This window comes from Aquarana catesbeiana, linkage group LG01 (assembly GCF_042186555.1).
Source record: "Aquarana catesbeiana isolate 2022-GZ linkage group LG01, ASM4218655v1, whole genome shotgun sequence".
Classification (NCBI taxonomy): Eukaryota; Metazoa; Chordata; class Amphibia; order Anura; family Ranidae; genus Aquarana; species Aquarana catesbeiana.
Window position 1 is genome coordinate 214,834,779 of NC_133324.1, and position 26,168 is coordinate 214,860,946.

General features: G+C 45.1%; 1 protein-coding gene across 2 annotated transcripts in view; it reads right to left on the minus strand.

The window, feature by feature from the left end:
* MARCHF3 (membrane associated ring-CH-type finger 3) overlaps positions 1-16,872 on the minus strand; it is a 318,136-nt gene extending 301,264 nt beyond the window's left edge. The window contains exon 1 of one of the 2 annotated variants that reach the window (XM_073624875.1): positions 16,688-16,872. The gene's annotated coding sequence lies outside the window, so the exon portion shown is untranslated. The remainder of the gene's footprint in view (positions 1-16,687) is intronic. The other variant, XM_073624907.1, reaches the window with a different exon arrangement.
* Between the last annotated feature and the right edge of the window lie 9,296 nt (positions 16,873-26,168).

Here is a 26,168-nt window from a genome sequence, read left to right on the forward strand (position 1 = left end):
CCGCTCACTAAATAAAATGGCAAGTTTCCAGTCCTGTTTACATATTGTGTTTGCTTTGTTTTGCATCTAAAATGTTGCCCTGGCTTTCTTGGTGCATCAACGCATCTTTAAAGCCTCAATAGAAGTCTATGATAACGCTCACTTACAGCACCTGCAGCTTTTTAGAGGCTTTTATTCAGGTTTGGCTTTTCTTTGTTTTGTAGGTATGAAAGATCCCAGGGTGTACTGGTGAACCAAGAAGTGAACCAGAAAGACCTCAGCAGTCATGTCCAGTTCATGTGTATAGATTCTGGAAGTGTCTGGTGCAGACGTCACATCTGGTGTGCAGTGTGGAGCAGAAGAATGGTGAGTGGGATCTGGACCAGAGCGAAGCAACTAGCAGACGGCACGCATGGTGTGCAACATGGGAACACTATAAAAATGGAAGGTGAGCGGGGACTGGAGAGAGGGGACCAGAGCAGGAGAAACTAGCAGATGTCCCACAAGGTGATAGCAATATAGCGGGGGGTGAGCGGGGACCAAAGAGAGAGAGGAGGATCGGCAGAGCAGGGGGTCACTACTGAGCGGGGCATCGGCAGAGCAGGGGGTCACTACTGAGCGGGGCATCGGCAGAGCAGGGGGTCACTACTGAGCGGGGCATCGGCAGAGCAGGGGGTCACCACTGAGCGGGGCATCGGCAGAGCAGGGGGTCACCACTGAGCGGGGCATCGGCAGAGCAGGGGGTCACCACTGAGCGGGGCATCGGCAGAGCAGGGGGTCACCACTGAGCGGGGCATTGGCAGAGCTGGGGGCATAGTCATACAACACTGTACCCAAAACAAATTTTTTAGCATTTTGTTCCCACAAATACAGCTTTCTTTTGGTGGTATTTGATTACCTCTGCGGTTTTTATTTTTTGCGCAACAAATGAAAAAAAACAAAAATTTTGAAAAAAAAAAAAAAAAGACCAAGTTTTTTTTGGTTTCTGTAAAAATGTTTTGTAAATAAGTACGTTTTCTTCTTCAATGACGGGCATTGATATGGCTGCACTGATGGGCACTGATAATACGGCACCGATGAGGTGGCACCAACAGGCACTGATGATGGGCATGTTATGTGGCACTGATGGGCACTCATAGGCGGCACTGATGGGTAGCACTGATGGGTGGCACGGATGGGCACTGATGACACTAATGACACTGATGGGTGGCATTGCTGGGCTTTACTGATATCTTACACAATGTTGCTAGTCAGTGCCCATTTGTGGGCACTGACTGGCACAGATTGGGCATAATTTGCACATGTGGATGGCCATGGGGTACATACCTGGCCATCCACATGTTGCCCCTTTCCCTGGTGGTCTAGTGTGGGCATCTGAGGGGGGGCTGCGCTGATAAACAATCAACGCAGACCCCCGTTAGGAGAGCCGCCAATCGGCTCTCCTCTACTCGCGTCTGTCAGACGCGAGTGAGGAAAAGCCGATCAATGGTTTTTCCTGTTGACATCGTGATCAGCCGTGAGGCTCTTTACCAAGATCGGTGTAACGGTGTGTCAGACTGAAACACCGCACCATCGATTGCAGCGACGCCCAGTCATATGACACCCAGTCAGGATAACTGAACCACCGCCCGGCCGTCATTTTGCTATTGGCCGGGCGGGAAGTGGTTAAATAAAGTTTCAAAAGCGCATCATCGAAGCATCAAATACACATCAAAAAAGCATGTTGAAGCGGTAGGCACATTAATGTGTGTTAAAGGCGAAGCAAGTGTAAATTAGAAATAAATATATACATATCTTGTGGAGTAAACACAGACTGAGCTATAAAATACAATTCCAAACTAGTCCAATCTGTATCAGATGAACTTGATGGATGGATTCTGTCATCTGCAATCCAGAGTCTACTGAGATCTCAACATTTATTAGCAGTCAAGTCTGCTAGACAAATGTTTGAAATGGAGTTTTTACCATCCCCATTTCTGCTACTGGCCAGCATGTATAATGCAGTAGGACATCTTTTTTTTACGTTTTAAATTCATATAAAAAAAGTGGAGATGCCTTCAGTTTTACCGTAGATCAGCAGTTATGATCTGCCACTAATCAGATTACATTTCTAGCCTGCAGGGACACTCCTCCATGGTGACCCTGGTCATGTACTGTGACTTAACATTCTCGGACACAATTTCCTTTGCTTTGTCATCATAAAGAAAGTTGTGTCACACGTATAACAAAATAAGGAACTACAAAACCCACAGGTTTTATGAGAAAGAGAAAAGGGAACAGAATTTAAAAACACATGAAGCTTCACGGATCCTTATCATTTCCCACCATGTAGCACTTATTTACAAAACAAATGACTGTTAGGCTCGGTTCACACTAGAGCGGCTTCAAAGTCGCCCGACTTTTGAGCCGCCCCGCACAGCGCGACTTTAGCTCAGCTTGCAAATGACTTCTTTAATAAGGTCAATGCAGGCCGCACTGAAGTCGCCCCCAAGTAATGCAGGAACCTTTTTCTAAGTCGGAGCGTCTTGAGTCGCTTTGATTAGAATGGTTCCATTGCACTAAATGGAGCGCGACTCATCAGGCGACTAAGTCGCCCCAGTGTAAACCGAGTCTAAAGCCTCGTACACACGATCCGATTGTTGGCAGGGGATTGTAATATCCAACTGTTAGTACACTCCTTCAGATAATTGTTGTCCAATTTTCGGCAAACAAATGTTGGCTGGCAGGTTAGTACATTTTCAGCAGACAACGGTCTGTTGTCAGATTTTCGTATCGTCTGTACACAAGTCCGTCACACAAAAGTACAAAGTACAAACACGCATGCTTGGAATCAATGCTCACCAAAACACGACATTAGCAGAAGGTGCCCAAAGGGTGGCGCTCAAGAGCTGAATTTCCATGTAGTACGTCACTACGTTCGTGATTGTTGGTCGACAATTGTGTGCTATTAGTATGCAATACAAGATCCAGGCACACGCCCTTTTGACAAAAGTCTGACACTCTGTTGGTCAACAATCTGATCATGTGTACGAGGCTTTACACTTGATATTTTCAAGGCCAGAAAACCTTGGTATTAAAGCACACGGAGTGTGTGTTTTGTGTGCATTTTACATGCAGTGCATTTAAAAAAAATTTGAAAATGCTGGATCTTTAATGCACTTGCATCAAAACGCACATTCTATCCAATTCAATGGTAAGGCACCTACAATTGCATCGCACACAGGTGAATTAGCCAGATGTTCCAATCAAAAATACATTTAGATCGCTGTTGCAAGGTAAAATGGATTCCAATACAGCAGTTTTATGGCTTTACTTTGAACCCATGAGACCAGACAGTACAATATGGAAGGAGTTTCAGGAAATACAGCAAGCTTCCAATAAGTGTTCACACCCTTTTGTTATGTTTGTTTTTTTCACACTCTGACTAAAATTAAAATAAAATACTGTCACAAAAAAAGATGTACCCTGGTAAGTGGTATTAAACCTAAAGCCAAAAATGTAATATATCACAGCTTACCAATCATTAGATGTGGTGGTTGCATTAGTTTTCTTCACTTAGGCTCCCCCCCTATGTTTAGACCCCTGATGATCTGGTCAGCAACACCCTCGCTGTATTAAAGTGCCCCCAAACTCTGGATGAAGGAGCACAGGGGGCACCTCTGGACAAAAGAAGTGTCAGTCTGGGAGGAGGGGAGTATTAACAGATTTAAATACACTAACAAAATGAAACCAAACTCCAGCTCACGTCTTATAAGCAGTCACCCAAGTTTCTTCTTTTGAGATAAAGGTTTTACACAAATAAATGCTGATCATCGCAAGCACCCCTGCCAGTGTTAAATAGGCTTGTCTCATCTCTGTAAGATATACATTCTGCTGGAGAACTTCCTTTTGAAAAACATCAGATTTACTGAAAATAATGAAAATAGAAAAAAAAAAAATATATATAATAATAATAATAATAAATAAAAAAAGAAAGGAGAAAAAAAAAAAAGGGGGGGGTGAGAAATGGTAACCTGCAAAATAATAAAGGTTTTCTTTTGGATACAATACATGCAGTCACAGTATTCTGTATATGAATTCATTTTTTTTCATATTCAAATGCAGACCAAGCTGTCCAAAAAAGAAAAAAAAAAAAAAAAAAAGTAACTGCAGCAGGGGTTTGGGAAAACAATACCAGAACTATAATGTGCAAATTTCAGAACCTCTATCATGCCACGTTTGTTGAATTGGTTGGTCTGCATGTAAAATATAGAGAACAATATAAATAAAGCCACGCACATAAAAATGTATTCATATACTGAATTCCACCATTAAAGCAATTTCAAGTCTTCTTGAATGGATTGATCTGCATGTAAATATAGAATATATTATAAGTAAATACATAAAAAAAAAAAAAAAAAAACACCACACAACACACGCACTATTCAGATACTAAATGTTATTATTAAAGCAATTTTCAAGACTTCCCACAGACTTTCAATTGAATAGATGTGTGAATTTGAGCCGGCCAGTCTAAGACATTCTGGTTATAAAGCACACAAAAAGGTAACTTGGCTTCATATAGGGTCATTGTCCTGCTGGAGGCTCCAGCCTCAGGTTTTCCCAGTATTTGGATCCGTCTATTTTTCATTAAGCCTGAGCAAGGTTTTCAGTCTCCGCTGATCAAAAAAATAAAAATAAAAACACACCTACGACATGCTGGTGTTCTTGAGGTGATGATCACACATAGCATTTTGCAGGATGACCAAAGACATTTTCCCACATCTTTGCAGTTTGTGTAGCATGCCATGGGATAGGACGTGATGATTTTTCAGAAAAGTATGTCTTTTCCTTGTGTGTTATATAGTTGTCCCTAGGATGTTTTCTCCCATCTCAGTTATGCATCATTACTTCTGGCATCTTAGCTGCTTCTTTGACTAATGCCTTAAATCCCCAGTCACCCGATGGGTCACATCAGGGCCAGGCAGCAGTTATATCATATCCTTTCCAACCTCTGTAGAGTTGTAAACTCTTACATATACCCAGTGAAGTGACTGGCCATAGCCAAAGTCCAGAATTTATAAAGTTTGTCTGAGCTGTTAGAGAGAAAAAAAAAAAAAACCCACACAACAGGGTAGAGAGCTGAAATTACACACTGCAGCACTTTATAAGGAGAGCTCTAACAGCTGATTTGGAGGAACAGAGGAACAGAGCTGAGTCTGCCAATCTGCTGGAGATCCCTCCCGTCACCTTTTTTCTCTTGAGGTCAGGAAAGTTTGTCAAAAGTGATTCATGCCGATAGTAGAGGAACAAAGCAGCAGACAGAATTGACACTTAGTGCCCTGGATAGAGACAAGTACACACTATAGAGTGATATGCTTTGTTCATATTTCATGTCTGAGGTTTACCACTTTAGGCTGGGTTCACACTGTGTGTGGTGCGGCTCGCAGCAGGGAGTCCATTGCGTCCCCATTCACCGTTTCAGGTCCAAATTTTTGTCTAAATTCGGACATGAAAAACGGAGCCAAAGATGCACAGGACACTTCTGCTATGCATTCTGTGGCCGTCCGGAGATGTGTGAACCGGCTACATTGAGAGTTGGTTATACTCTCCTGTTATGCAAATTGGATGTGGAGAAATCCGCATTCGATTTGCAATAGTGTGAACCCAGCATTAAAGTGTTACTAAACCCGGGACCCTGCATTTACTATATCTGGTCTCCCACAGTACACAATACATTCAATTGCAATTCATTTTAGTAAAATATAAACTGATAAATACTGTACCTTTTCTCATCAGCAGTATATAGCAGTCTTATGACTTCTAGGAGTGTCTGGTTAAAGTTTGTAGGTGTTCATTCTCCTCTGACTGTCCTATGAGGCTGCAGGACCCCTGACACTCTGTCTGGACAGTGCCGACTGGCTCTGTGCCAATCACATGCACCCTCCCACAAAAAAAAAAAAAAAACCCACACCTCTCCAGCAATACACACCAAACTGAGCATATGCAGAGTGCCCCCAAGGCCCTGTTCTATTAGGAGATGGATTGGGGACTGTGGAAGAAGGGGAGGATCAAACAGCCTTTTTATTTTTACACAATGCAGAGGATTAACCCCTTAGGTTCCACAGTGAGTATAACAAGCATGCTTTACTGCATATACAGACTAATTTTACGGTTGTAATTTTAAAGTAACACTTTAATTAATGCTTCTCCAGAATATTAACACAGGTCTTGTATTGATAGCTCCACTGTCCCCCATATGTTGCAGGCCTTCCAGAATAAGATGTATTTGTTCGGAGATTGTGAATACTTTGCATTATTTATTTGCATAAAATTTGAAAAAAAAAACCATGTTGAATTATGCCCCACTTTGACATTATGAACTATTTTTTACAGATTAGAGACAAAAAAAAAAAAAATGCAAATCAACATTTATGTCTCGGTTGTAACTAAATACAAAATGTGTAAAGTGTTAAGGATGGCGAGTACTTGTGAATGCGTGATAATACACGGTGTAAAATGTACACTTATAGGTTCCCTTTAAAACACATTACACTTCAGTGCATAGGAGGTTAACAAAAAGGAAAGAAACGCATAATTGAAAGGCATTTTTTTTATGTGGTATATGGATTCATGGAATTCATAAAACTTTGAATTAATGTGCAACTCTGCACCACAATTGTCAGCTCTTGAAACAGATTCATGTACTTGTCGGGAACAGGCACATCACTTTGTCACAGAAGGCGGCCAGCACTAAAGCGTTACTGAGCTCCTTGTTTGGTCAGTGAACTCGTCACACGACCAGGCGCATCAGCCAAAAAGTTAAGCTGGTAGGCGGAGCCTGATATGGAACTCTTAGAGACTAGTTCCCCATCAGGTCCATCTCCCCATTGACAGTGGGCACATTGGACAGATTCTTTAGCTGTTAGCATAGTTGCCAATACTCACGGATTTGCTGGGACGTTCACGGATTTTGGTCAAATGTCCCGGCATCTCCTTGACCCGGCCAAAGTCCCGAATATTGGACCCGATCACGACACCGCCGGCCGCGACAACTCTGCAGACAGAGATCGGGACGAATTTCTTCCCCCAGCAGTAACATTTATTAGCCATTATCCTGTTGTGGAGTTCTGATAGACCATCCCCTAGGTAAGAGGAACCGGTCTTCTCCTTACTGCCTAGGTTATGCGAGTGGGTAGGGATGGGGATGCAGCCGTCCTGTAATATGCAGGCTCCAATGATGACATCAGTGGGAGGTCAGTCCAGTCAGAGTCAGTGTACCCTTCCCACGGTATTTTCAACCTCCTTCCATGCTTGGCACATGACATGACAGCAGTATGGTGGCCAGAGTCCCAGCAGAGACTATTCTGCTCTCCACTGCAGTGCTCTCTTCACCTCTTAGCTTGTACGTAGAACTTCCTTACCCACTATGCACAGTTCCAGCACTGGGAGGGATCTGATGGTAAAGGAGGACTCGAAATGTAAAGGGGGCCCTGGTGGTAAAGGAGGACTCGGAATGTAAAGAAGGGCTCTGATGGTAAAGGAGGACTCTGATGGTAAAGAAGGGCTCTGATGGTAAAGGTGAAGGTTTATCCAGTAGTCACTGGACTGTGAGAAATTGGGCAGTGCAGTTTTAAAAAACAATTTCTCACAGTCGCTCTTTGCAGACACCATCACTGAGGCTCCTTTCACACAGCGGGTCCCATCAGATCTGCCTGTCAGCTTCACACGCTGCAATTTTTTCGGCTTTGGACACACGCACAAAAGGAATGTCCCTAATTAATATACCCCTAATTAACATAAGACTCCTCCTACACTAAGGTTCTGGAAATGTTGGCAACTATGTGTTAGATAGCCCAATACTGCTATGGAATCTGACCACACCCATCTGCTGTCAGAACTAGGTGTACCCGATAGGGATCTAGTCTCAGCATCTCTATCAGGCCCCCATGCACTGTTCAAGTTCAGCCCCTCGTCATTGTTAGCTAGGACCCTGACAGCCTGAGTTTTGCAAGCAATGAGGCAAAAAACACAATATTAATGATAACACACAGTCACCCCCACCACCGATGACTCTGGCCTGTCTCTGTACACTAAATTTAGAGTCTGCTTTAAAGTAAGGCTTGACAAATTTGCTTTGAATATAGGAGCCAGCTAAAAAAAAAAAAAAAAAAAAAAAAAGTTAAGAGCCAGTTTGTTTTTTTTTTTTTTTTTTTTTACTAAAAAAAAAAAAAAAAAAAAAAAAAGAGCTTTATTTTCAATGACAAAACCCCTTCTCTTATGTGGGCCCAGGTGCCAGGATGCAATTTCTAGCCACCGGCCCATGATGTCACAAGAAGGCGGAGTCTCCGCGTGACATCACCGGATGGCCAGACCCCATAGCTATATAAGAACTGGCAGACAACGGAGCGGACAACGGCGAGAACCAGCGTCAGAAGAGGACTGCGTTTTTTTATTTTTAGCAGGTTGGCGGTGGAAGAAGAAGACACCAGTGTGGGAGAAGACATCAGAGGGAGAAGACATCACCGGAGGGAGAGAACATCGGTGGCAGAACCGGAGAAAGAAGAAACAATGGAGCTATGACAGGGGACATTCTTCATCTTTAATAAAAGGACTTGTGCAGCTCTACCAGAACCTTATCCGAGCACACAGCCTGGCAGGACAGGAAAGGGGGGGGCGGGGGACGAGCGAGCGCCTCCCCCCCTCCATTATGAGGGCATGTGACCTGGTATGGTCCAGAAGAGGGGGGGGGCACTCCCCCCCCCCCCTTCTTGGCCTGCCAGGCTGCGTGCTCGGATACGGTTCTGGTAGAGCTGCACGAATAATCGTTAAAAAAAATATATAGCAATCTCGATTCAACCCCCCTCATGATCTTACATATAGTTATACAGTAGGTGAGGTTGAAAAAAGACACAAGTCCAACCTATGTGTGTGATTATGTGTCAGTATTACATTGTATATCCCTGTATGTTGTGGTTGTTCAGGTGCTTATCTAATAGTTTTTTAAACTATTGATGCTCCCCGCTGAGACCACCGCCTGTGGAAGGAAATTCCACATCCTTGCCTCTTATACAGTAAAGAATCCTCTACCTAGTTTAAGGTTAAACCTCTTTTCTTCTAATTTTAACGAGTGGCCACATGTCTTGTTAAACTCCCTTCTGCGAAAAACTTTTATGCCTATTGTGGGGTCACCAGTTCAGTATAAGTAAATTTAAATCATATCCCCTCTCAAGCGTCTCTTCTCCAGAGAGAACAAGTTCAGTGCTCGCAACCTTTCCTCATAACTAAGATCCTCCAGTCCCTTTATTAGCTTTGTTGCCCTTTTTTGTACTCGCTCCATTTCATCCTTCCTGAGGACTGGTGCCCAGAACTGGACAGCATACTTACGCTAGGTGCGGCCGGACCAGAGTCTTGTAGAGTGGGAGAATTATTGTTTTATCTCTGGAGTTAATCCCCTTTTTTAATGCATGCCAATATTCTGTTTGCTTTGTTAGCAGCAGCTTGGCATTGCATGCTATTGCTGAGCCTATCATCTACTAGCACCCCCAGGTCCTTTTCCATCCTAGATTCTCCCAGAGGTTCTCCCCCTAACGTCTAGATTGCATTCATAGCTTAAGGTGTCATTTCCATGATTTATTTGTGTAAAAAGTGCAGAGCCGTTCTCTGCTCACTCACAGCTGTGATAAAAACAAAAACAAAAAAACAACCATTTGCAACATTGCTCAGTGCAGAGATAAAAAGGAAACATTGTAACATTTAGTTCTGTTAGATCAAAAAGGGATGAACTTTGGTCAAACGCAATTTTTTGCAAAAAAATACACTTCAATGAATTGGAAAAAAAAAAAAAAAAAAAAAAAAAAACGAAAACAGTAAAGTTAGTCCAATTTTTTTTGTATAATGTGAAATATGATGTTACACCGAGAATCGTTACCTTTATTACTCCATTTATTTTCTATTTTATTTGGCGTTGAGTTTCCCCTCAAAATCCATACCAGACCCTCGGGAAGGTGGGGGGGGGGGGGCGGGACACAGGGGAACAGGCCCCCCCCATGCCGTTTTTTTGTTTGTTAAATAAGGCGTGAGGTTTCCTTCATACCAGAAGCAAAAGGAAGTGTTTTGCCTGGTCAAATGACAAGTCATAATCATCTCAAAGTCTAAGCCCATTCATTGAAGTCGCATGGAAGTCAAACTTGTCGCAGGGCAGTGTTGGATTAGAAGTTGTGCAACTTCAGTGTCAGATCAGTGTGAACATAGCCTTAGCCCCCATTCACACTTGAGCATTTTTCTGCTTGTTTCGCTACGTATGACTATGCTAAAGACGCAGAATACCATGGCCCCGTTCACACCTGAGCGATTTTCTGCTTGAAACTCTAAAATACTCAACAGGCCAAATCCCAATCATATCAATGGCCCCTGTTCACATATGAGCGTTCCGTCGCTCAAGAACGTGATGAGCTTTTTTTTTTTTCTAGGCAGAATGGGCCCCATAGACTTCAATGGGAATGCTTGAAAATGTGCACCATGAGAGTTTTATAAGTGTTTTGTTGTGCATTTTCTATACAAACAGCTAAAACAAACAAAAAAAACCCCCAAAAACCTGAAGCTGTAAAACGCTTCTAAAACGCCTGCTCAGCTGTAAAAGCAGCTTCTCCTGTTCCCACTTGTTTGCTCAGTTGCCCTTATGCTCAAAAGTTACATGAGTTTTTTTTTTAGCATGTTCAGGCATTTTTGGCCCCAGAGACTTTTAGGCCCCTTTCACACAACTGTGCCGTTCAGGTCTGCCTGTCAGTATTTCAGGCAGACCTGATCAGACAGTCTATTCATCCTTTTAGACAGGTAGGTATAAACAGACTTGTATCCATTTACACCAACCTACCTCCGATCCGGCCTGCAAAAAAATAAACAGAAGGGGATCCAGAATCTGTCTCCTTTCGTCTAGGGCAGTGATGGCGAACCTTGGCACCCCAGATGTTTTGGAAGTACATTTCCCATGATGCTCAACTACAATGCAGAGTGCATGAGCATCATGGGAAATGTAGTTTGAAAACATCTGGGGTGCCAAGGTTTGCCATCACTGGTCTAGGGGAATCAGATCAGAGGTAGTGGGGTGTAAACGGACAGCAAAGTATATTTGCACCTGGCTGTGTCCACTCTGCATGAACTGAGAGGACATGGACCAGTCCTCTGCCCGCTCTGCTCTGATTAGCAGACAGATCAAAACGGAGTTCACCCCATGTGAAAGGGACCCAATGGGAAAGCCTGTAAACCTGCATTACAAGAGTTTGTTCCTGATGAACTCCTCTCTTCTAGAATTGCCCAGCCCACAAAACATATGCCTGAAGATTGATACAAATGCAAAAAACACTTGGAAACATTGTAAAGCAGGGATATGCAATTAGCGGACCTCCAGCTGTTGTTGCCTCTGGGTGTCATTCTTGTGGCTGTCAAGAGTCTTGCTATGCCTCATGGGACTTGTAGTTCTTCAACAGCCGGAGGCCCGCTAATTGCATATCCCTGTTATAAAGGGTCTGAAAAAAAAAAAAAATCACCCACTCTGCTCAGGTGTGAATGCAGACTTAAAGCGGAATTAAACCAGAAACAAAAAAATGTAATATATTGCAGCTTAATAACTAATAGATGTGGTGGCTGCATCAAAGCTAAATTAAAGCTAAACTCCAGCCATCGCCATCACTTAGTAAGCAGTTGCATCAACAGTTTTTTTTGTTTCAAAGTATTTTATTGAGGGTTATAAAGTCTTTACAGCAAACATTTTACATTTATCAATGCATATAAATAACATTTTTCAAATTATAGAATATGTTCCAAAACAAAAGTCCCAGCTAGTAATGATAATCACTTCCATACTTGACTGGTTATGAGAGGGGTATCAACCCAACATATATCCTCAAATGAGTCCTAATTACCTTATAGCTATTACTCCACTAAAGTATATTCTATATTCAGCACGAGAACCCATGTGTACGATTTAAATAAGAATTTTATCGGAAATGTGTTATGTTTATCACTCAATGTCTATGGGGTAGCTCATTAAGCTTACAGGGCAGCTTCGTAAATTTCTGGAATGCATTTCGTAGGTTGGGTGGTTAATTGGTATGTGAAGTGGATAGACTATGTGTTTATGTGGGTGTTTAGATGGCGATTGTAGAAAAGGAGAAGAAGAGGTGGGAGGTGGGTAGAGGAAAGGGTGGGGAGGGAGGAAGGGGGGGGGGGGGGGGTAGGATGGTAGGTCTCTGACTTCCCTCTGTGAATGGTATCTATCCTTGGTATTTTGACTGCAGTATTATTAGTGAATATTTTTAGGTTATATGTAGGTTATGGCATTCGGTGTATCTTAACCTTTATGTGTGAGAATTTAGTATGTCTTGGTATTCAGGTAAAGTCTGGTAGTGTGTCCAACAGGCCCACTTACGGCTGAATTTCGTTGGCGAGTCTCTTGCGGTGTGTATTAGTTTTTCCATTTCTGCTACTTTTTGTATTCTGACGAACCATTCTTTAAGAGTGGGTATCTTTGTTGAGTTCCAGTGTATAGGGATGCATTGTTTTGCTGCGTTGATCAAGTGCATCATTAGTGATTTATGATACGTTTTGTGTGGTAGGGGGGAGAGGTGTAGGAGAAATTGGGCTGGGGTGAATTCTGGATTGTAAGTGGTAATTTGCGCGACTATACGGTGGACTTCTGACCAAAAGGCTTGTACATCAACAGTTTTTTGCCCCTTTTGGGATAAAAAAAGTTTTACATAAATAAAAGCTGATCATTGTATGCATCCCTGTCAATGATAAATGGTTTGTCTCATCTCTGTAACTGATATATGATAAATAATATATATATGCTAGAGAGCTTGTTTTTTTTTGGACTGGATCAGATGAAAATAGAAGAAAGCCTAAAAAAAGAAAACCAGTGCAGCTATCATATCTAAGAAATGGTAAGCAGCAATATAATATGACCCCTTTCCCGTGGGCTGCCTGATCAGGTCCACCTGTCAGTTTTTCAGATGGACCTGATCGGACCCTCCAGTATCTATGGAGCGACGGATGTCAGTGGAAACCCGCTGCCATCCGATCCATTCCTGTCTGCCAAAAACAGACAGATTGTGATCCTATTCCCCATCCGTTCAGCGGATAGAATGGAAACGGACAGGCGGTCTGTTTCAATCCGATTGCCCCATAGTGGGTAGCTGGACTGCTATGCAAAGTAAAACATGGACCTGTCATCCGCCTGCTCAGCGTGGATCAGCAGAGAGATCCCCCGCTGAGCAAGAGGAGTCCGCTTAGCTGAGGCGCCCATGTGAAAGGGGTCCAAAATGTTTGATTTTGGGTTAAATACTGCCACAAGAGTAATGAATTAGGCGAAGGACTTTCTAATGGGCCAATAGTGGCAGAAAAGTGTCAAACATTTTATTGAAACTGAAAAATGAACAGGTGTTAAGAGAACCTAAATATAAACAAGTAAATAATAATAATAATAATAATAAATGATTAAAAGCTAAGTAGATATTGATCCTTTCCAAAAAAGTTTGAGCTGATTTTTACTTATCTAGTCTTATTTAACCCGCATAAATAATATCTTGCACTGTTGTAATGTTATCCTTCAGAGTGGATAAACATCCTACACACATTCATGGATCAGAGAGACAAACAAATCAGGAAACCTTTCCAATCGTCAAGATTATGTTGTCACTGAAAACTCAATTAAACCCGATGCTTACATCTACAATACATCTTGGGGACACGCATACATAACCTCTTTTCACAGTCAGTATTATTCATTGCTTCAAAGAACTCCACCTCTGGAGACAATTATGAGTTCTATTTATAGCCCACACACCTCCTTTGCAGGAACTAAAAATAGACATAACCAATAAAACAAAATTTATATATTTGTTGATCAACAGACTAATATTTCTTTTTAGGACAGTACTAGTATGCAAATAGTTATGACCAGTACAGGATTAGTACTGCATGTTGTAGAGTATTTGAGACCATGCGACTTGCTCATCCCCTACATGTCCTGTTTTAATAAAGAGTCCTTTAAAAAAAGACATATGCTGCACTTGACCCTTGGATAAAACTGGTTCAATTCCAAAACATTACTGCCCTGATGGCCTGTATCATTTGGACACAAGCACAAACCGGAGCCGTTGCGATTTACCGTATATGCCAAGCCTGGCATTGACATGCCCCCTTATGCTACTCAATGCACTGTGTATAGCACTGGCCTGGAAACTGTTAATCAAGCTTTCAAGGTCATCAGCCCAGCATACTATTGTGTGACAGGCATTCGTACTTTATGCACTCATAAATTACTCCTATGTGCAAATGTTTGAAGTTTATATTGTGAGATAGAACGAAGTCACACTTGGCAGAGCCCCATGGCTAATCTGTCATGTGCATAAGAGCATTGATAATGAGCGGTTTGTATGTATGACTTGCAGAAGCTTGGAAGGAAGCTAGCACTACAATCTAGCTGCATGGGGTATCATTTCTATCAAAGTATTAGATGATATTTTCCAGCAAATTACCCTTATGACAGAAAGTAGACTATGCAGGTAATAAGATAGATGAGGGCCTTATGTTTTCTTATTTCACTCTTTATCAGTCATTTATCAAGGGCAATGGAGTGACGGAATAACTATGCTGTCTACAAATGCTTCTGTGTGTATTTAAAGGATAAGATTTAATATGTAGATGAACTTAACATTTTCCAGTGGCGAGAATGTCAAGAGATTTAAATTGATGCAATTCCCTTTTTCACTATCTAGATCAGTATTTCGCAACCTTCTTATCCCAGAGGAAACCTTAAAATAATTTTCAGGCCTCTGGGAACCCCTGCTACAAAACAATTCATTGGCAGCCAGTGGGGAGAAGGGTCCCCTCACACTGGAGGCCACTGGGGAGAAGGGCCCCCTCACACCGGCGGCCACTGGGGAGAAGGGCCCCCTCACACCGGCGGCCACTGGGGAGAAGGGCCCCCTCACACCGGCGGCCACTGGGGAGAAGGGCCCCCTCACACCGGAGGCCACTGGGGAGAAGGGCCCCCTCACACCGGAGGCCACTGGGGAGAAGGGCCCCCTCACACCGGAGGCCACTGGGGAGAAGGGCCCCCTCACACCGGAGGCCACTGGGGAGAAGGGCCCCCTCACACCGGAGGCCACTGGGGAGAAGGGCCCCCTCACACCGGAGGCCACTGGGGAGAAGGGCCCCCTCACACCGGAGGCCACTGGGGAGAAGGGCCCCCTCACACCGGCGGCCACTGGGGAGAAGGGCCCCCTCACACCGGCGGCCACTGGGGAGAAGGGCCCCCTCACACCGGCGGCCACTGGGGAGAAGGGCCCCCTCACACCGGCGGCCACTGGGGAGAAGGGCCCCCTCACACCGGCGGCCACTGGGGAGAAGGGCCCCCTCACACCGGCGGCCACTGGGGAGAAGGGCCCCCTCACACCGGCGGCCACTGGGGGAAAATGCCCCTCACAGTGGCGGCCACTGGGGGAAAATGCCCCTCACAGTGGCGGCCACTGGGGGAAAATGCCCCTCACAGTGGCGGCCACTGGGGGAAAATGCCCCTCACAGTGGCGGCCACTGGGGGCAGTTAGTAAGAAGAATGACCTACTTATAGCAGTGGTCAGAATGCCACTCTTACAGATAACTAAAAGGATTATGAATGGCATGCTGCAGGCTCTGCCAAGTGGTGTTGGTCCCAGAACAATGCAGGCACCATCAGACTGGAGGTCAATTAGTCACAGCTCAAGGACCCCCTAGTAACCTCTAAAGAAACCCTGCTTAAATTTGGCTGGTCAAGAATAATAATCTTCACCTCCCAGGTGTATATAGAATGCACATCTTCACCATTTATCCACAATACCCATAGACTGATAAACCACTTCAAATTAACATGAAACAAACTATCGCCCATCACAGTTTAATTAGACGTAGTCACCAGCCTTACCTACTTAATGAGACAAGCCATGGGGTCTAAATGGGACATCATCCAGATCCACTATGGATACTTTGCCATCTCTTTTCACACACAGGACTGCAGATGGTGCCAGCGATACTTGACAGCCACTGCATTCTACAGCATCACAAAAACCATTTGACACTTACACAAAATATTAAATCTACCAACGTGTAACACAAATCATCTTTAACACCTAAACGCATACAAGTGACAATTTACAGCAACGTCTGCGAAACTTTTCAGGTATGGATGCAGCAATTTAATGAGCCCTGTCAGAGATCCATGTCTTCTCCAGTGTGATCATCTGTCACAAGGTGTAATCCATTTGCACATCACAGAATAAAACAGAAGGCAGACAAAGTATTTCCCAGGATTGTCTGACTCCTTTCAATGTTGTGTTTTAACAGATGGGTCAGACTGGCTTGTAAAGCTTCAGCAATAGCAGTGAGGAATCTGCATGGGCTGTGTGCTGGGCGATCATAAAGTTTAAAGACAAGACAACAGACAACAACAAAGATCAGACCCCCTCCTGAGAGCTCATTCATAGCAGAAGTTCAAGATGAACAGTCAACTGCAGCAGATCCCAGCTGTGCCATCAGCAGGAAGGGAACATGACACCCATTATTATGTGTGATCAGCACATCCCTGGGACCAGCTCAAGACATAACATATGACAATGTGAAGAATTCAGCACCATGCACACACATAGCACACAGCACTAAGAGGATGCATGCAATCCACAAAGGAACTCACCATAGTAAATGGACATAGGTCAGGGACACATATACAGTGCAGGATGTGTTGGTTTCCCTCCCAAGGTCCTCCACAGATCAGATCTCCCACTAGAAGAATGCAGCAGCAGATCCTGTACTCTGACTTCCAGCTCTCACAGCTGCCTGAGCTCTGAGCTCTGTCAATTCATTGACCTGCTGGGGAGGGGGCGGAGACGCCGCTTTGATTGTCAGCTCCACCATCAAACCGTGGATTCAGCTGCAAGCAGACGGCTACCAAGGCAGCCAATCGCTGCGGGGCAGAGGGGCGGGGCGCCAGCAGGGATTCATTCAAGACTGCAGAGTGTGGGAAAGTGCGAGGAGGGGAGGGGGAAATGTCTAGTAGAGAGCGGATCGGGAGGATGTGGCCCCCTGCTGGACTCATGGTCTGTACAGGCTTCCCTGGATACCGGTATTTACAGAGATATTTGTGTCCTTCTCAGGATAGAAGTGGGCTTCCCTCTCAGCAGATGGCTGACACCAATACACACACACAGCTACTAGGGTATACACACACACCGCTACTAGGATACACACACAGCTACTAGGATACACACACACACAGCTACTAGGATACACACACACACAGCTACTAGGATACACACACACACAGCTACTAGGGTATACACACACACCGCTACTAGGATATACACACACACCGCTACTAGGATACACACACAGCTACTAGGATACACACACACACAGCTACTAGGATACACACACACACAGCTACTAGGATACACACACACACAGCTACTAGGGTATACACACACACCGCTACTAGGATATACACACACACCGCTACTAGGATACACACACACCGCTACTAGGATACACACACAGCTACTAGGATACACACACACACAGCTACTAGGGTATACACACACACCGCTACTAGGATACACACACAGCTACTAGGATACACACACACACACAGCTACTAGGATACACACACACACAGCTACTAGGATACACACACACACAGCTACTAGGATACACACACACACAGCTACTAGGATACACACACACACAGCTACTAGGATACACACACACACAGCTACTAGGATACACACACACACAGCTACTAGGGTACACACACAGCTACTAGGATACACACACAGCTACTAGGATACACACACACACAGCTACTAGGATACACACACACACACAGCTACTAGGATACACACACAGCTACTAGGATACACACACACACAGCTACTAGGATACACACACAGCTACTAGGATACACACACACACAGCTACTAGGATACACACACACACAGCTACTAGGATACACACACACACAGCTACTAGGATACACACACAGCTACTAGGATACACACACAGCTACTAGGATACACACACACACAGCTACTAGGATACACACACACACAGCTACTAGGATACACACACACACAGCTACTAGGATACACACACACAGCTACTAGGATACACACACACACACAGCTACTAGGATACACACACAGCTACTAGGATACACACACAGCTACTAGGATACACACACAGCTACTAGGATACACACACAGCTACTAGGACACACACACACACAGCTACTAGGATACACACACAGCTACTAGGATACACACACACACAGCTCCTAGGATACACACACACAGCTACTAGGATACACACACACACACACAGCTACTAGGATACACACACACAGCTCCTAGGGTATACACACACACACAGCTCCTAGGGTATACACACACACACAGCTCCTAGGGTATACACACACACACAGCTCCTAGGATACACACACACACAGCTACTAGGATACACACACACACAGCTACTAGGATACACACACACACACAGCTACTAGGATACACACACAGCTACTAGGATACACACACACACAGCTACTAGGATACACACACAGCTACTAGGATACACATACACACAGCTACTAGGATACACACACACACAGCTCCTAGGATACACACACAGCTACTAGGATACACACACACACACAGCTACTAGGATACACACACACACAGCTACTAGGATACACACACACACACACAGCTACTAGGATACACACACAGCTACTAGGATACACACACAGCTACTAGGACACACACACACACAGCTACTAGGATACACACACAGCTACTAGGATACACACACACACAGCTCCTAGGATACACACACACACACACAGCTACTAGGATACACACACACAGCTCCTAGGGTATACACACACACACAGCTCCTAGGATACACACACACACAGCTCCTAGGATACACACACACACAGCTACTAGGATACACACACACACACAGCTCCTAGGATACACACACACACACACACACAGCTCCTAGGATACACACAGCTACTAGGATACACACACACACACACAGCTACTAGGATACACACACACACACACAGCTACTAGGATACACACACACACACAGCTACTAGGATACACACACACACAGCTACTAGGATACACACACACACAGCTACTAGGATACACACACACACACAGCTACTAGGGTATACACACACACAGCTACTAGGGTATACACACACACAGCTACTAGGATACACACACACACAGCTACTAGGATACGCACACACACAGCTACTAGGGTACACACACACACAGCTACTAGGGTACACACACACACAGCTACTAGGGTACACACACACACAGCTACTATGATACACACACACACAGCTACTAGGGTACACACACACACAGCTACTAGGAGATACACATGCTGCTACTAGGATACACACACACACACAGCTACTAGGATACACACACACTGCTACTAGGATACACACACACTGCTACTAGGATACACACACACACTGCTACTAGGATACACACACACACAGCTACTAGGATACACACACACACAGCTACTAGGATACACACACACACAGCTACTAGGATACACACACACACAGCTACTAGGATACACACACACACAGCTACTAGGGTACACACACACACAGCTACTAGGGTACACACACACACAGCTACTAGGATACACACACACACAGCTACTAGGATACACACACACACAGCTACTAGGATACACACACACACAGCTACTAGGATACACACACACACAGCTACTAGGGTACACACACACACAGCTACTAGGGTACACACACACACAGCTACTAGGGTACACACACACACAGCTACTAGGAGATACACACGCTGCTACTAGGATACACACACACACAGCTACTAGGATACACACACACACAGCTACTAGGAGATACACACGCTGCTACTAGGATACACACACACACAGCTACTAGGATACACACACACTGCTACTAGGATACACACACACTGCTACTAGGATACACACACACTGCTACTAGGATACACACACACACACAGCTCCTAGGATACACACACACACACACACACACACAGCTCCTAGGATACACACACACACACACACACAGCTACTAGGAGATACACACGCTGCTACTAGGATACACACACACACACACAGCTACTAGGATACACACGCACAGCTACTAGGATACACACACACACAGCTACTAGGATACACACACACACAGCTACTAGGATACACACACACACAGCTACTAGGAGATACACACGCTGCTACTAGGATACACACACACACACACAGCTACTAGGGTACACACACACACAGCTACTAGGGTACACACACACACAGCTACTATGATACACACACACACAGCTACTATGATACACACACACACACAGCTACTAGGAGATACACACGCTGCTACTAGGATACACACACACACAGCTACTAGGATACACACACAGCTACTAGGATACACACACAGCTACTAGGATACACACACACAGCTACTTAGGATACACACACGCTGCTACTAGGATACACACACGCTGCTACTAGGATACACACACGCTGCTACTAGGATACACACACGCTGCTACTAGGATACACACACGCTGCTACTAGGATACACACACGCTGCTACTAGGATACACACACGCTGCTACTAGGATACACACACACACACACACACACACAGCTACTAGGATACACACACACTGCTACTAGGATACACACACACTGCTACTAGGATACACACACACACTGCTACTAGGATACACACACACACTGCTACTAGGATACACACACACACTGCTACTAGGATACACACACACACTGCTACTAGGATACACACACACACAGCTACTAGGATACACACACACACAGCTACTAGGATACACACACACACAGCTACTAGGATACACACACACACAGCTACTAGGAGATACACACGCTGCTACTAGGATACACACACACACACAGCTACTAGGGTACACACACACACACACCTACTAGGATACACACACTGCTACTAGGATACACACACACACAGCTACTATGATACACACACACACACAGCTACTAGGAGATACACACGCTGCTACTAGGATACACACACACACAGCTACTAGGATACACACACAGCTACTAGGATACACACACAGCTACTAGGATACACACACAGCTACTAGGATACACACACTGCTACTAGGATACACACACTGCTACTAGGATACACACACGCTGCTACTAGGATACACACACGCTGCTACTAGGATACACACACGCTGCTACTAGGATACACACACGCTGCTACTAGGATACACACACGCTGCTACTAGGATACACACACACACACACACACAGCTACTAGGATACACACACACAGCTACTAGGATACACACACACTGCTACTAGGATACACACACACTGCTACTAGGATACACACACACACAGCTACTAGGATACACACACACACAGCTACTAGGATACACACACACACAGCTACTAGGATACACACACACACAGCTACTAGGATACACACACACACAGCTACTAGGATACACACACACACAGCTACTAGGATACACACACACACAGCTACTAGGAGATACACACGCTGCTACTAGGATACACACACACACACAGCTACTAGGGTACACACACACACACACCTACTAGGATACACACACTGCTACTAGGATACACACACACACAGCTACTATGATACACACACACACACAGCTACTAGGAGATACACACGCTGCTACTAGGATACACACACACACAGCTACTAGGATACACACACAGCTACTAGGATACACACACAGCTACTAGGATACACACACTGCTACTAGGATACACACACTGCTACTACTAGGATACACACACGCTGCTACTAGGATACACACACGCTGCTACTAGGATACACACACGCTGCTACTAGGATACACACACGCTGCTACTAGGATACACACACGCTGCTACTAGGATACACACACGCTGCTACTAGGATACACACACGCTGCTACTAGGATACACACACGCTGCTACTAGGATACACACACACACACACACACACACAGCTACTAGGATACACACACACTGCTACTAGGATACACACACACTGCTACTAGGATACACACACACACTGCTACTAGGATACACACACACACTGCTACTAGGATACACACACACACAGCTACTAGGATACACACACACACAGCTACTAGGATACACACACACACAGCTACTAGGATACACACACACACAGCTACTAGGAGATACACACGCTGCTACTAGGATACACACACACACACAGCTACTAGGGTACACACACACACCTACTAGGATACACACACTGCTACTAGGATACACACACACACTGCTACTAGGATACACACACACACAGCTACTAGGATACACACACACACAGCTACTAGGATACACACACACACAGCTACTAGGATACACACACACACACAGCTACTAGGATACACACACACACAGCTACTAGGATACACACACACACAGCTACTAGGATACACACACACACACAGCTACTAGGGTACACACACACACAGCTACTAGGGTACACACACACACACAGCTACTAGGGTACACACACACACACACACAGCTACTAGGATACACACACACACACACACAGCTACTAGGATACACACACACACTGCTACTAGGATACACACACACTGCTACTAGGATACACACACACTGCTACTAGGATACACACACACAGCTACTAGGGTACACACACAGCTACTAGGGTACACACACAGCTACTAGGGTACACACACACAGCTACTAGGGTACACACACACACACACACACACACACAGCTACTAGGATACACACACACACAGCTACTAGGATACACACACACACAGCTACTAGGGTACACACACACACAGCTACTAGGGTACACACACACACAGCTACTAGGGTACACACACACAGCTACTAGGGTACACACACACACACACAGCTACTAGGGTACACACACACACACACAGCTACTAGGGTACACACACACACACACAGCTACTAGGGTACACACACACACACAGCTACTAGGGTACACACACACACACAGCTACTAGGATACACACACACACAGCTACTAGGATACACACACACACACTGCTACTAGGATACACACACACACTGCTACTAGGATACACACACACAGCTACTAGGGTACACACACAGCTACTAGGGTACACACACACACACACACACACACACAGCTACTAGGATACACGCACACACAGCTACTAGGAGATACACACGCTGCTACTAGGGTACACACACACACAGCTACTAGGGTACACACACACACAGCTACTAGGGTACACACACACACACAGCTACTAGGATACACACACACACACAGCTACTAGGATACACACACACACACAGCTACTAGGGTACACACACACACAGCTACTAGGATACACACACACACACTGCTACTAGGATACACCCACACAGCTACTAGGGTACACACACACACACACACACAGCTACCAGGGGATACACACACACACACACACACACAGCTACTAGGATACGCACACACAGCTACTAGGGTATACACGCACACACAGCTACTAGGGTATACACACACACACAGCTACTAGGGTATACACACACACACACAGCTACTAGGGTATACACACACACACAGCTACTAGGGTATACACACACACACAGCTACTAGGGGATACACACACACAGCTACTAGGGGATACACACACACAGCTACTAGGGGATACACACACACAGCTACTAGGATACACACACACAGCTACTAGGGGATACACACACACAGCTACTAGGGGATACACACACACAGCTACTAGGATACACACACACACACAGCTACTAGGATACACACACACACACAGCTACTAGGGTATACACACACACACAGCTACTAGGGTATACACACACACACAGCTACTAGGGTATACACACACACACAGCTACTAGGGTATACACACACACACACAGCTACTAGGGTATACACACACACACAGCTACTAGGATACACACACACACACAGCTACTAGGGTACACACACACACACAGCTACTAGGGTACACACACACACACACACACAGCTACTAGGATACACACACATACAGCTACTAGGAGATACACACGCTGCTACTAGGATACACACACACACTGCTACTAGGGTACACACACACACACTGCTACTAGGGTACACACACACACAGCTACTAGGGTACACACACACACAGCTACTAGGGTATACACACAGCTACTAGGGTATACACACACACACAGCTACTAGGGTACACACACACACACAGCTACTAGGATACACACACACACAGCTACTAGGATACACATACTGCTACTAGGATACACCCACACAGCTACTAGGGTACACACACACACACAGCTACTAGGGGATACACACACACACACACACACAGCTACTAGGATACACACACACAGCTACTAGGGTATACACACACACACACACACACAGCTACTAGGGTATACACACACACACACACACACACACACACAGCTACTAGGGTATATACACACACACACACACACACACACAGCTACTAGGGGATACACACACACACACACAGCTACTAGGGGATACACACACACACAGCTACTAGGATACACACACAGCTACTAGGATATACACACACACACACACACACACACACACACACACACACACACACACAGCTACTAGGATACACACACACAGCTACTAGGGTATACACACACACACACACACAGCTACTAGGGTATACACACACAGCTACTAGGGTATACACACACACAGGTACTAGGGTATACACACACACACACACACACACACACACACACACAGGTACTAGGGTATACACACACACACAGGTACTAGGGTATACACACACACACACAGGTACTAGGGTATACACACACAGGTACTAGGGTATACACACACACACAGCTACTAGGATACACACACACAGCTACTAGGATACACACACACAGCTACTAGGGTATACACACGCACACATCTACTAGGATACACACACACACACACACACACACACACACACACACACACACACACACACACACAGCTACTAGGGGATACACACACACACACAGCTACTAGGATACACACACAGCTACTAGGATACACACACACAGCTACTAGGGTATACACACACACACACAGCTACTAGGGTATACACACACACACACAGCTACTAGGGGATACACACACACACAGCTACTAGGGGATACACACACACACACAGCTACTAGGGGATACACACACACACAGCTACTAGGATACACACACACAGCTACTAGGATACACACACACACACACACACACACACACACACACAGCTACTAGGATACACACACACACCTACTAGGGTATACACACACACACATCTACTAGGATACACACACACAGCTACTAGGGGATACACACACACACAGCTACTAGGATACACACACACAGCTACTAGGGTATACACACACACACACACACACACACACACACAGCTACTAGGGTATACACACACACACACACAGCTACTAGGGAATACACACACACACACACACAGCTACTAGGGGATACACACACACAGCTACTAGCGTATACATACACACAGCTACTAGGGTATACACACACACACAGCTACTAGGATACACACACAGCTACTAGGATACACACACACACACAGCTACTAGGGGATACACACACACAGCTACTAGGGGATACACACACAGCTACTAGGATACACACACACACAGCTACTAGGATACACACACAGCTACTAGGATACACACACAGCTACTAGGATACACACACACACACACACACACACACACACACACACACACACACAGCTACTAGGGGATACACACACACACACACACACAGCTACTAGGGGATACACACACACACACACAGCTACTAGGGGATACACACACACACACAGCTACTAGGGGATACACACACATACAGCTACTAGGGCATACACACACATACACAGCTACTAGGGTATACACAGCTACTAGAATACACACACAGG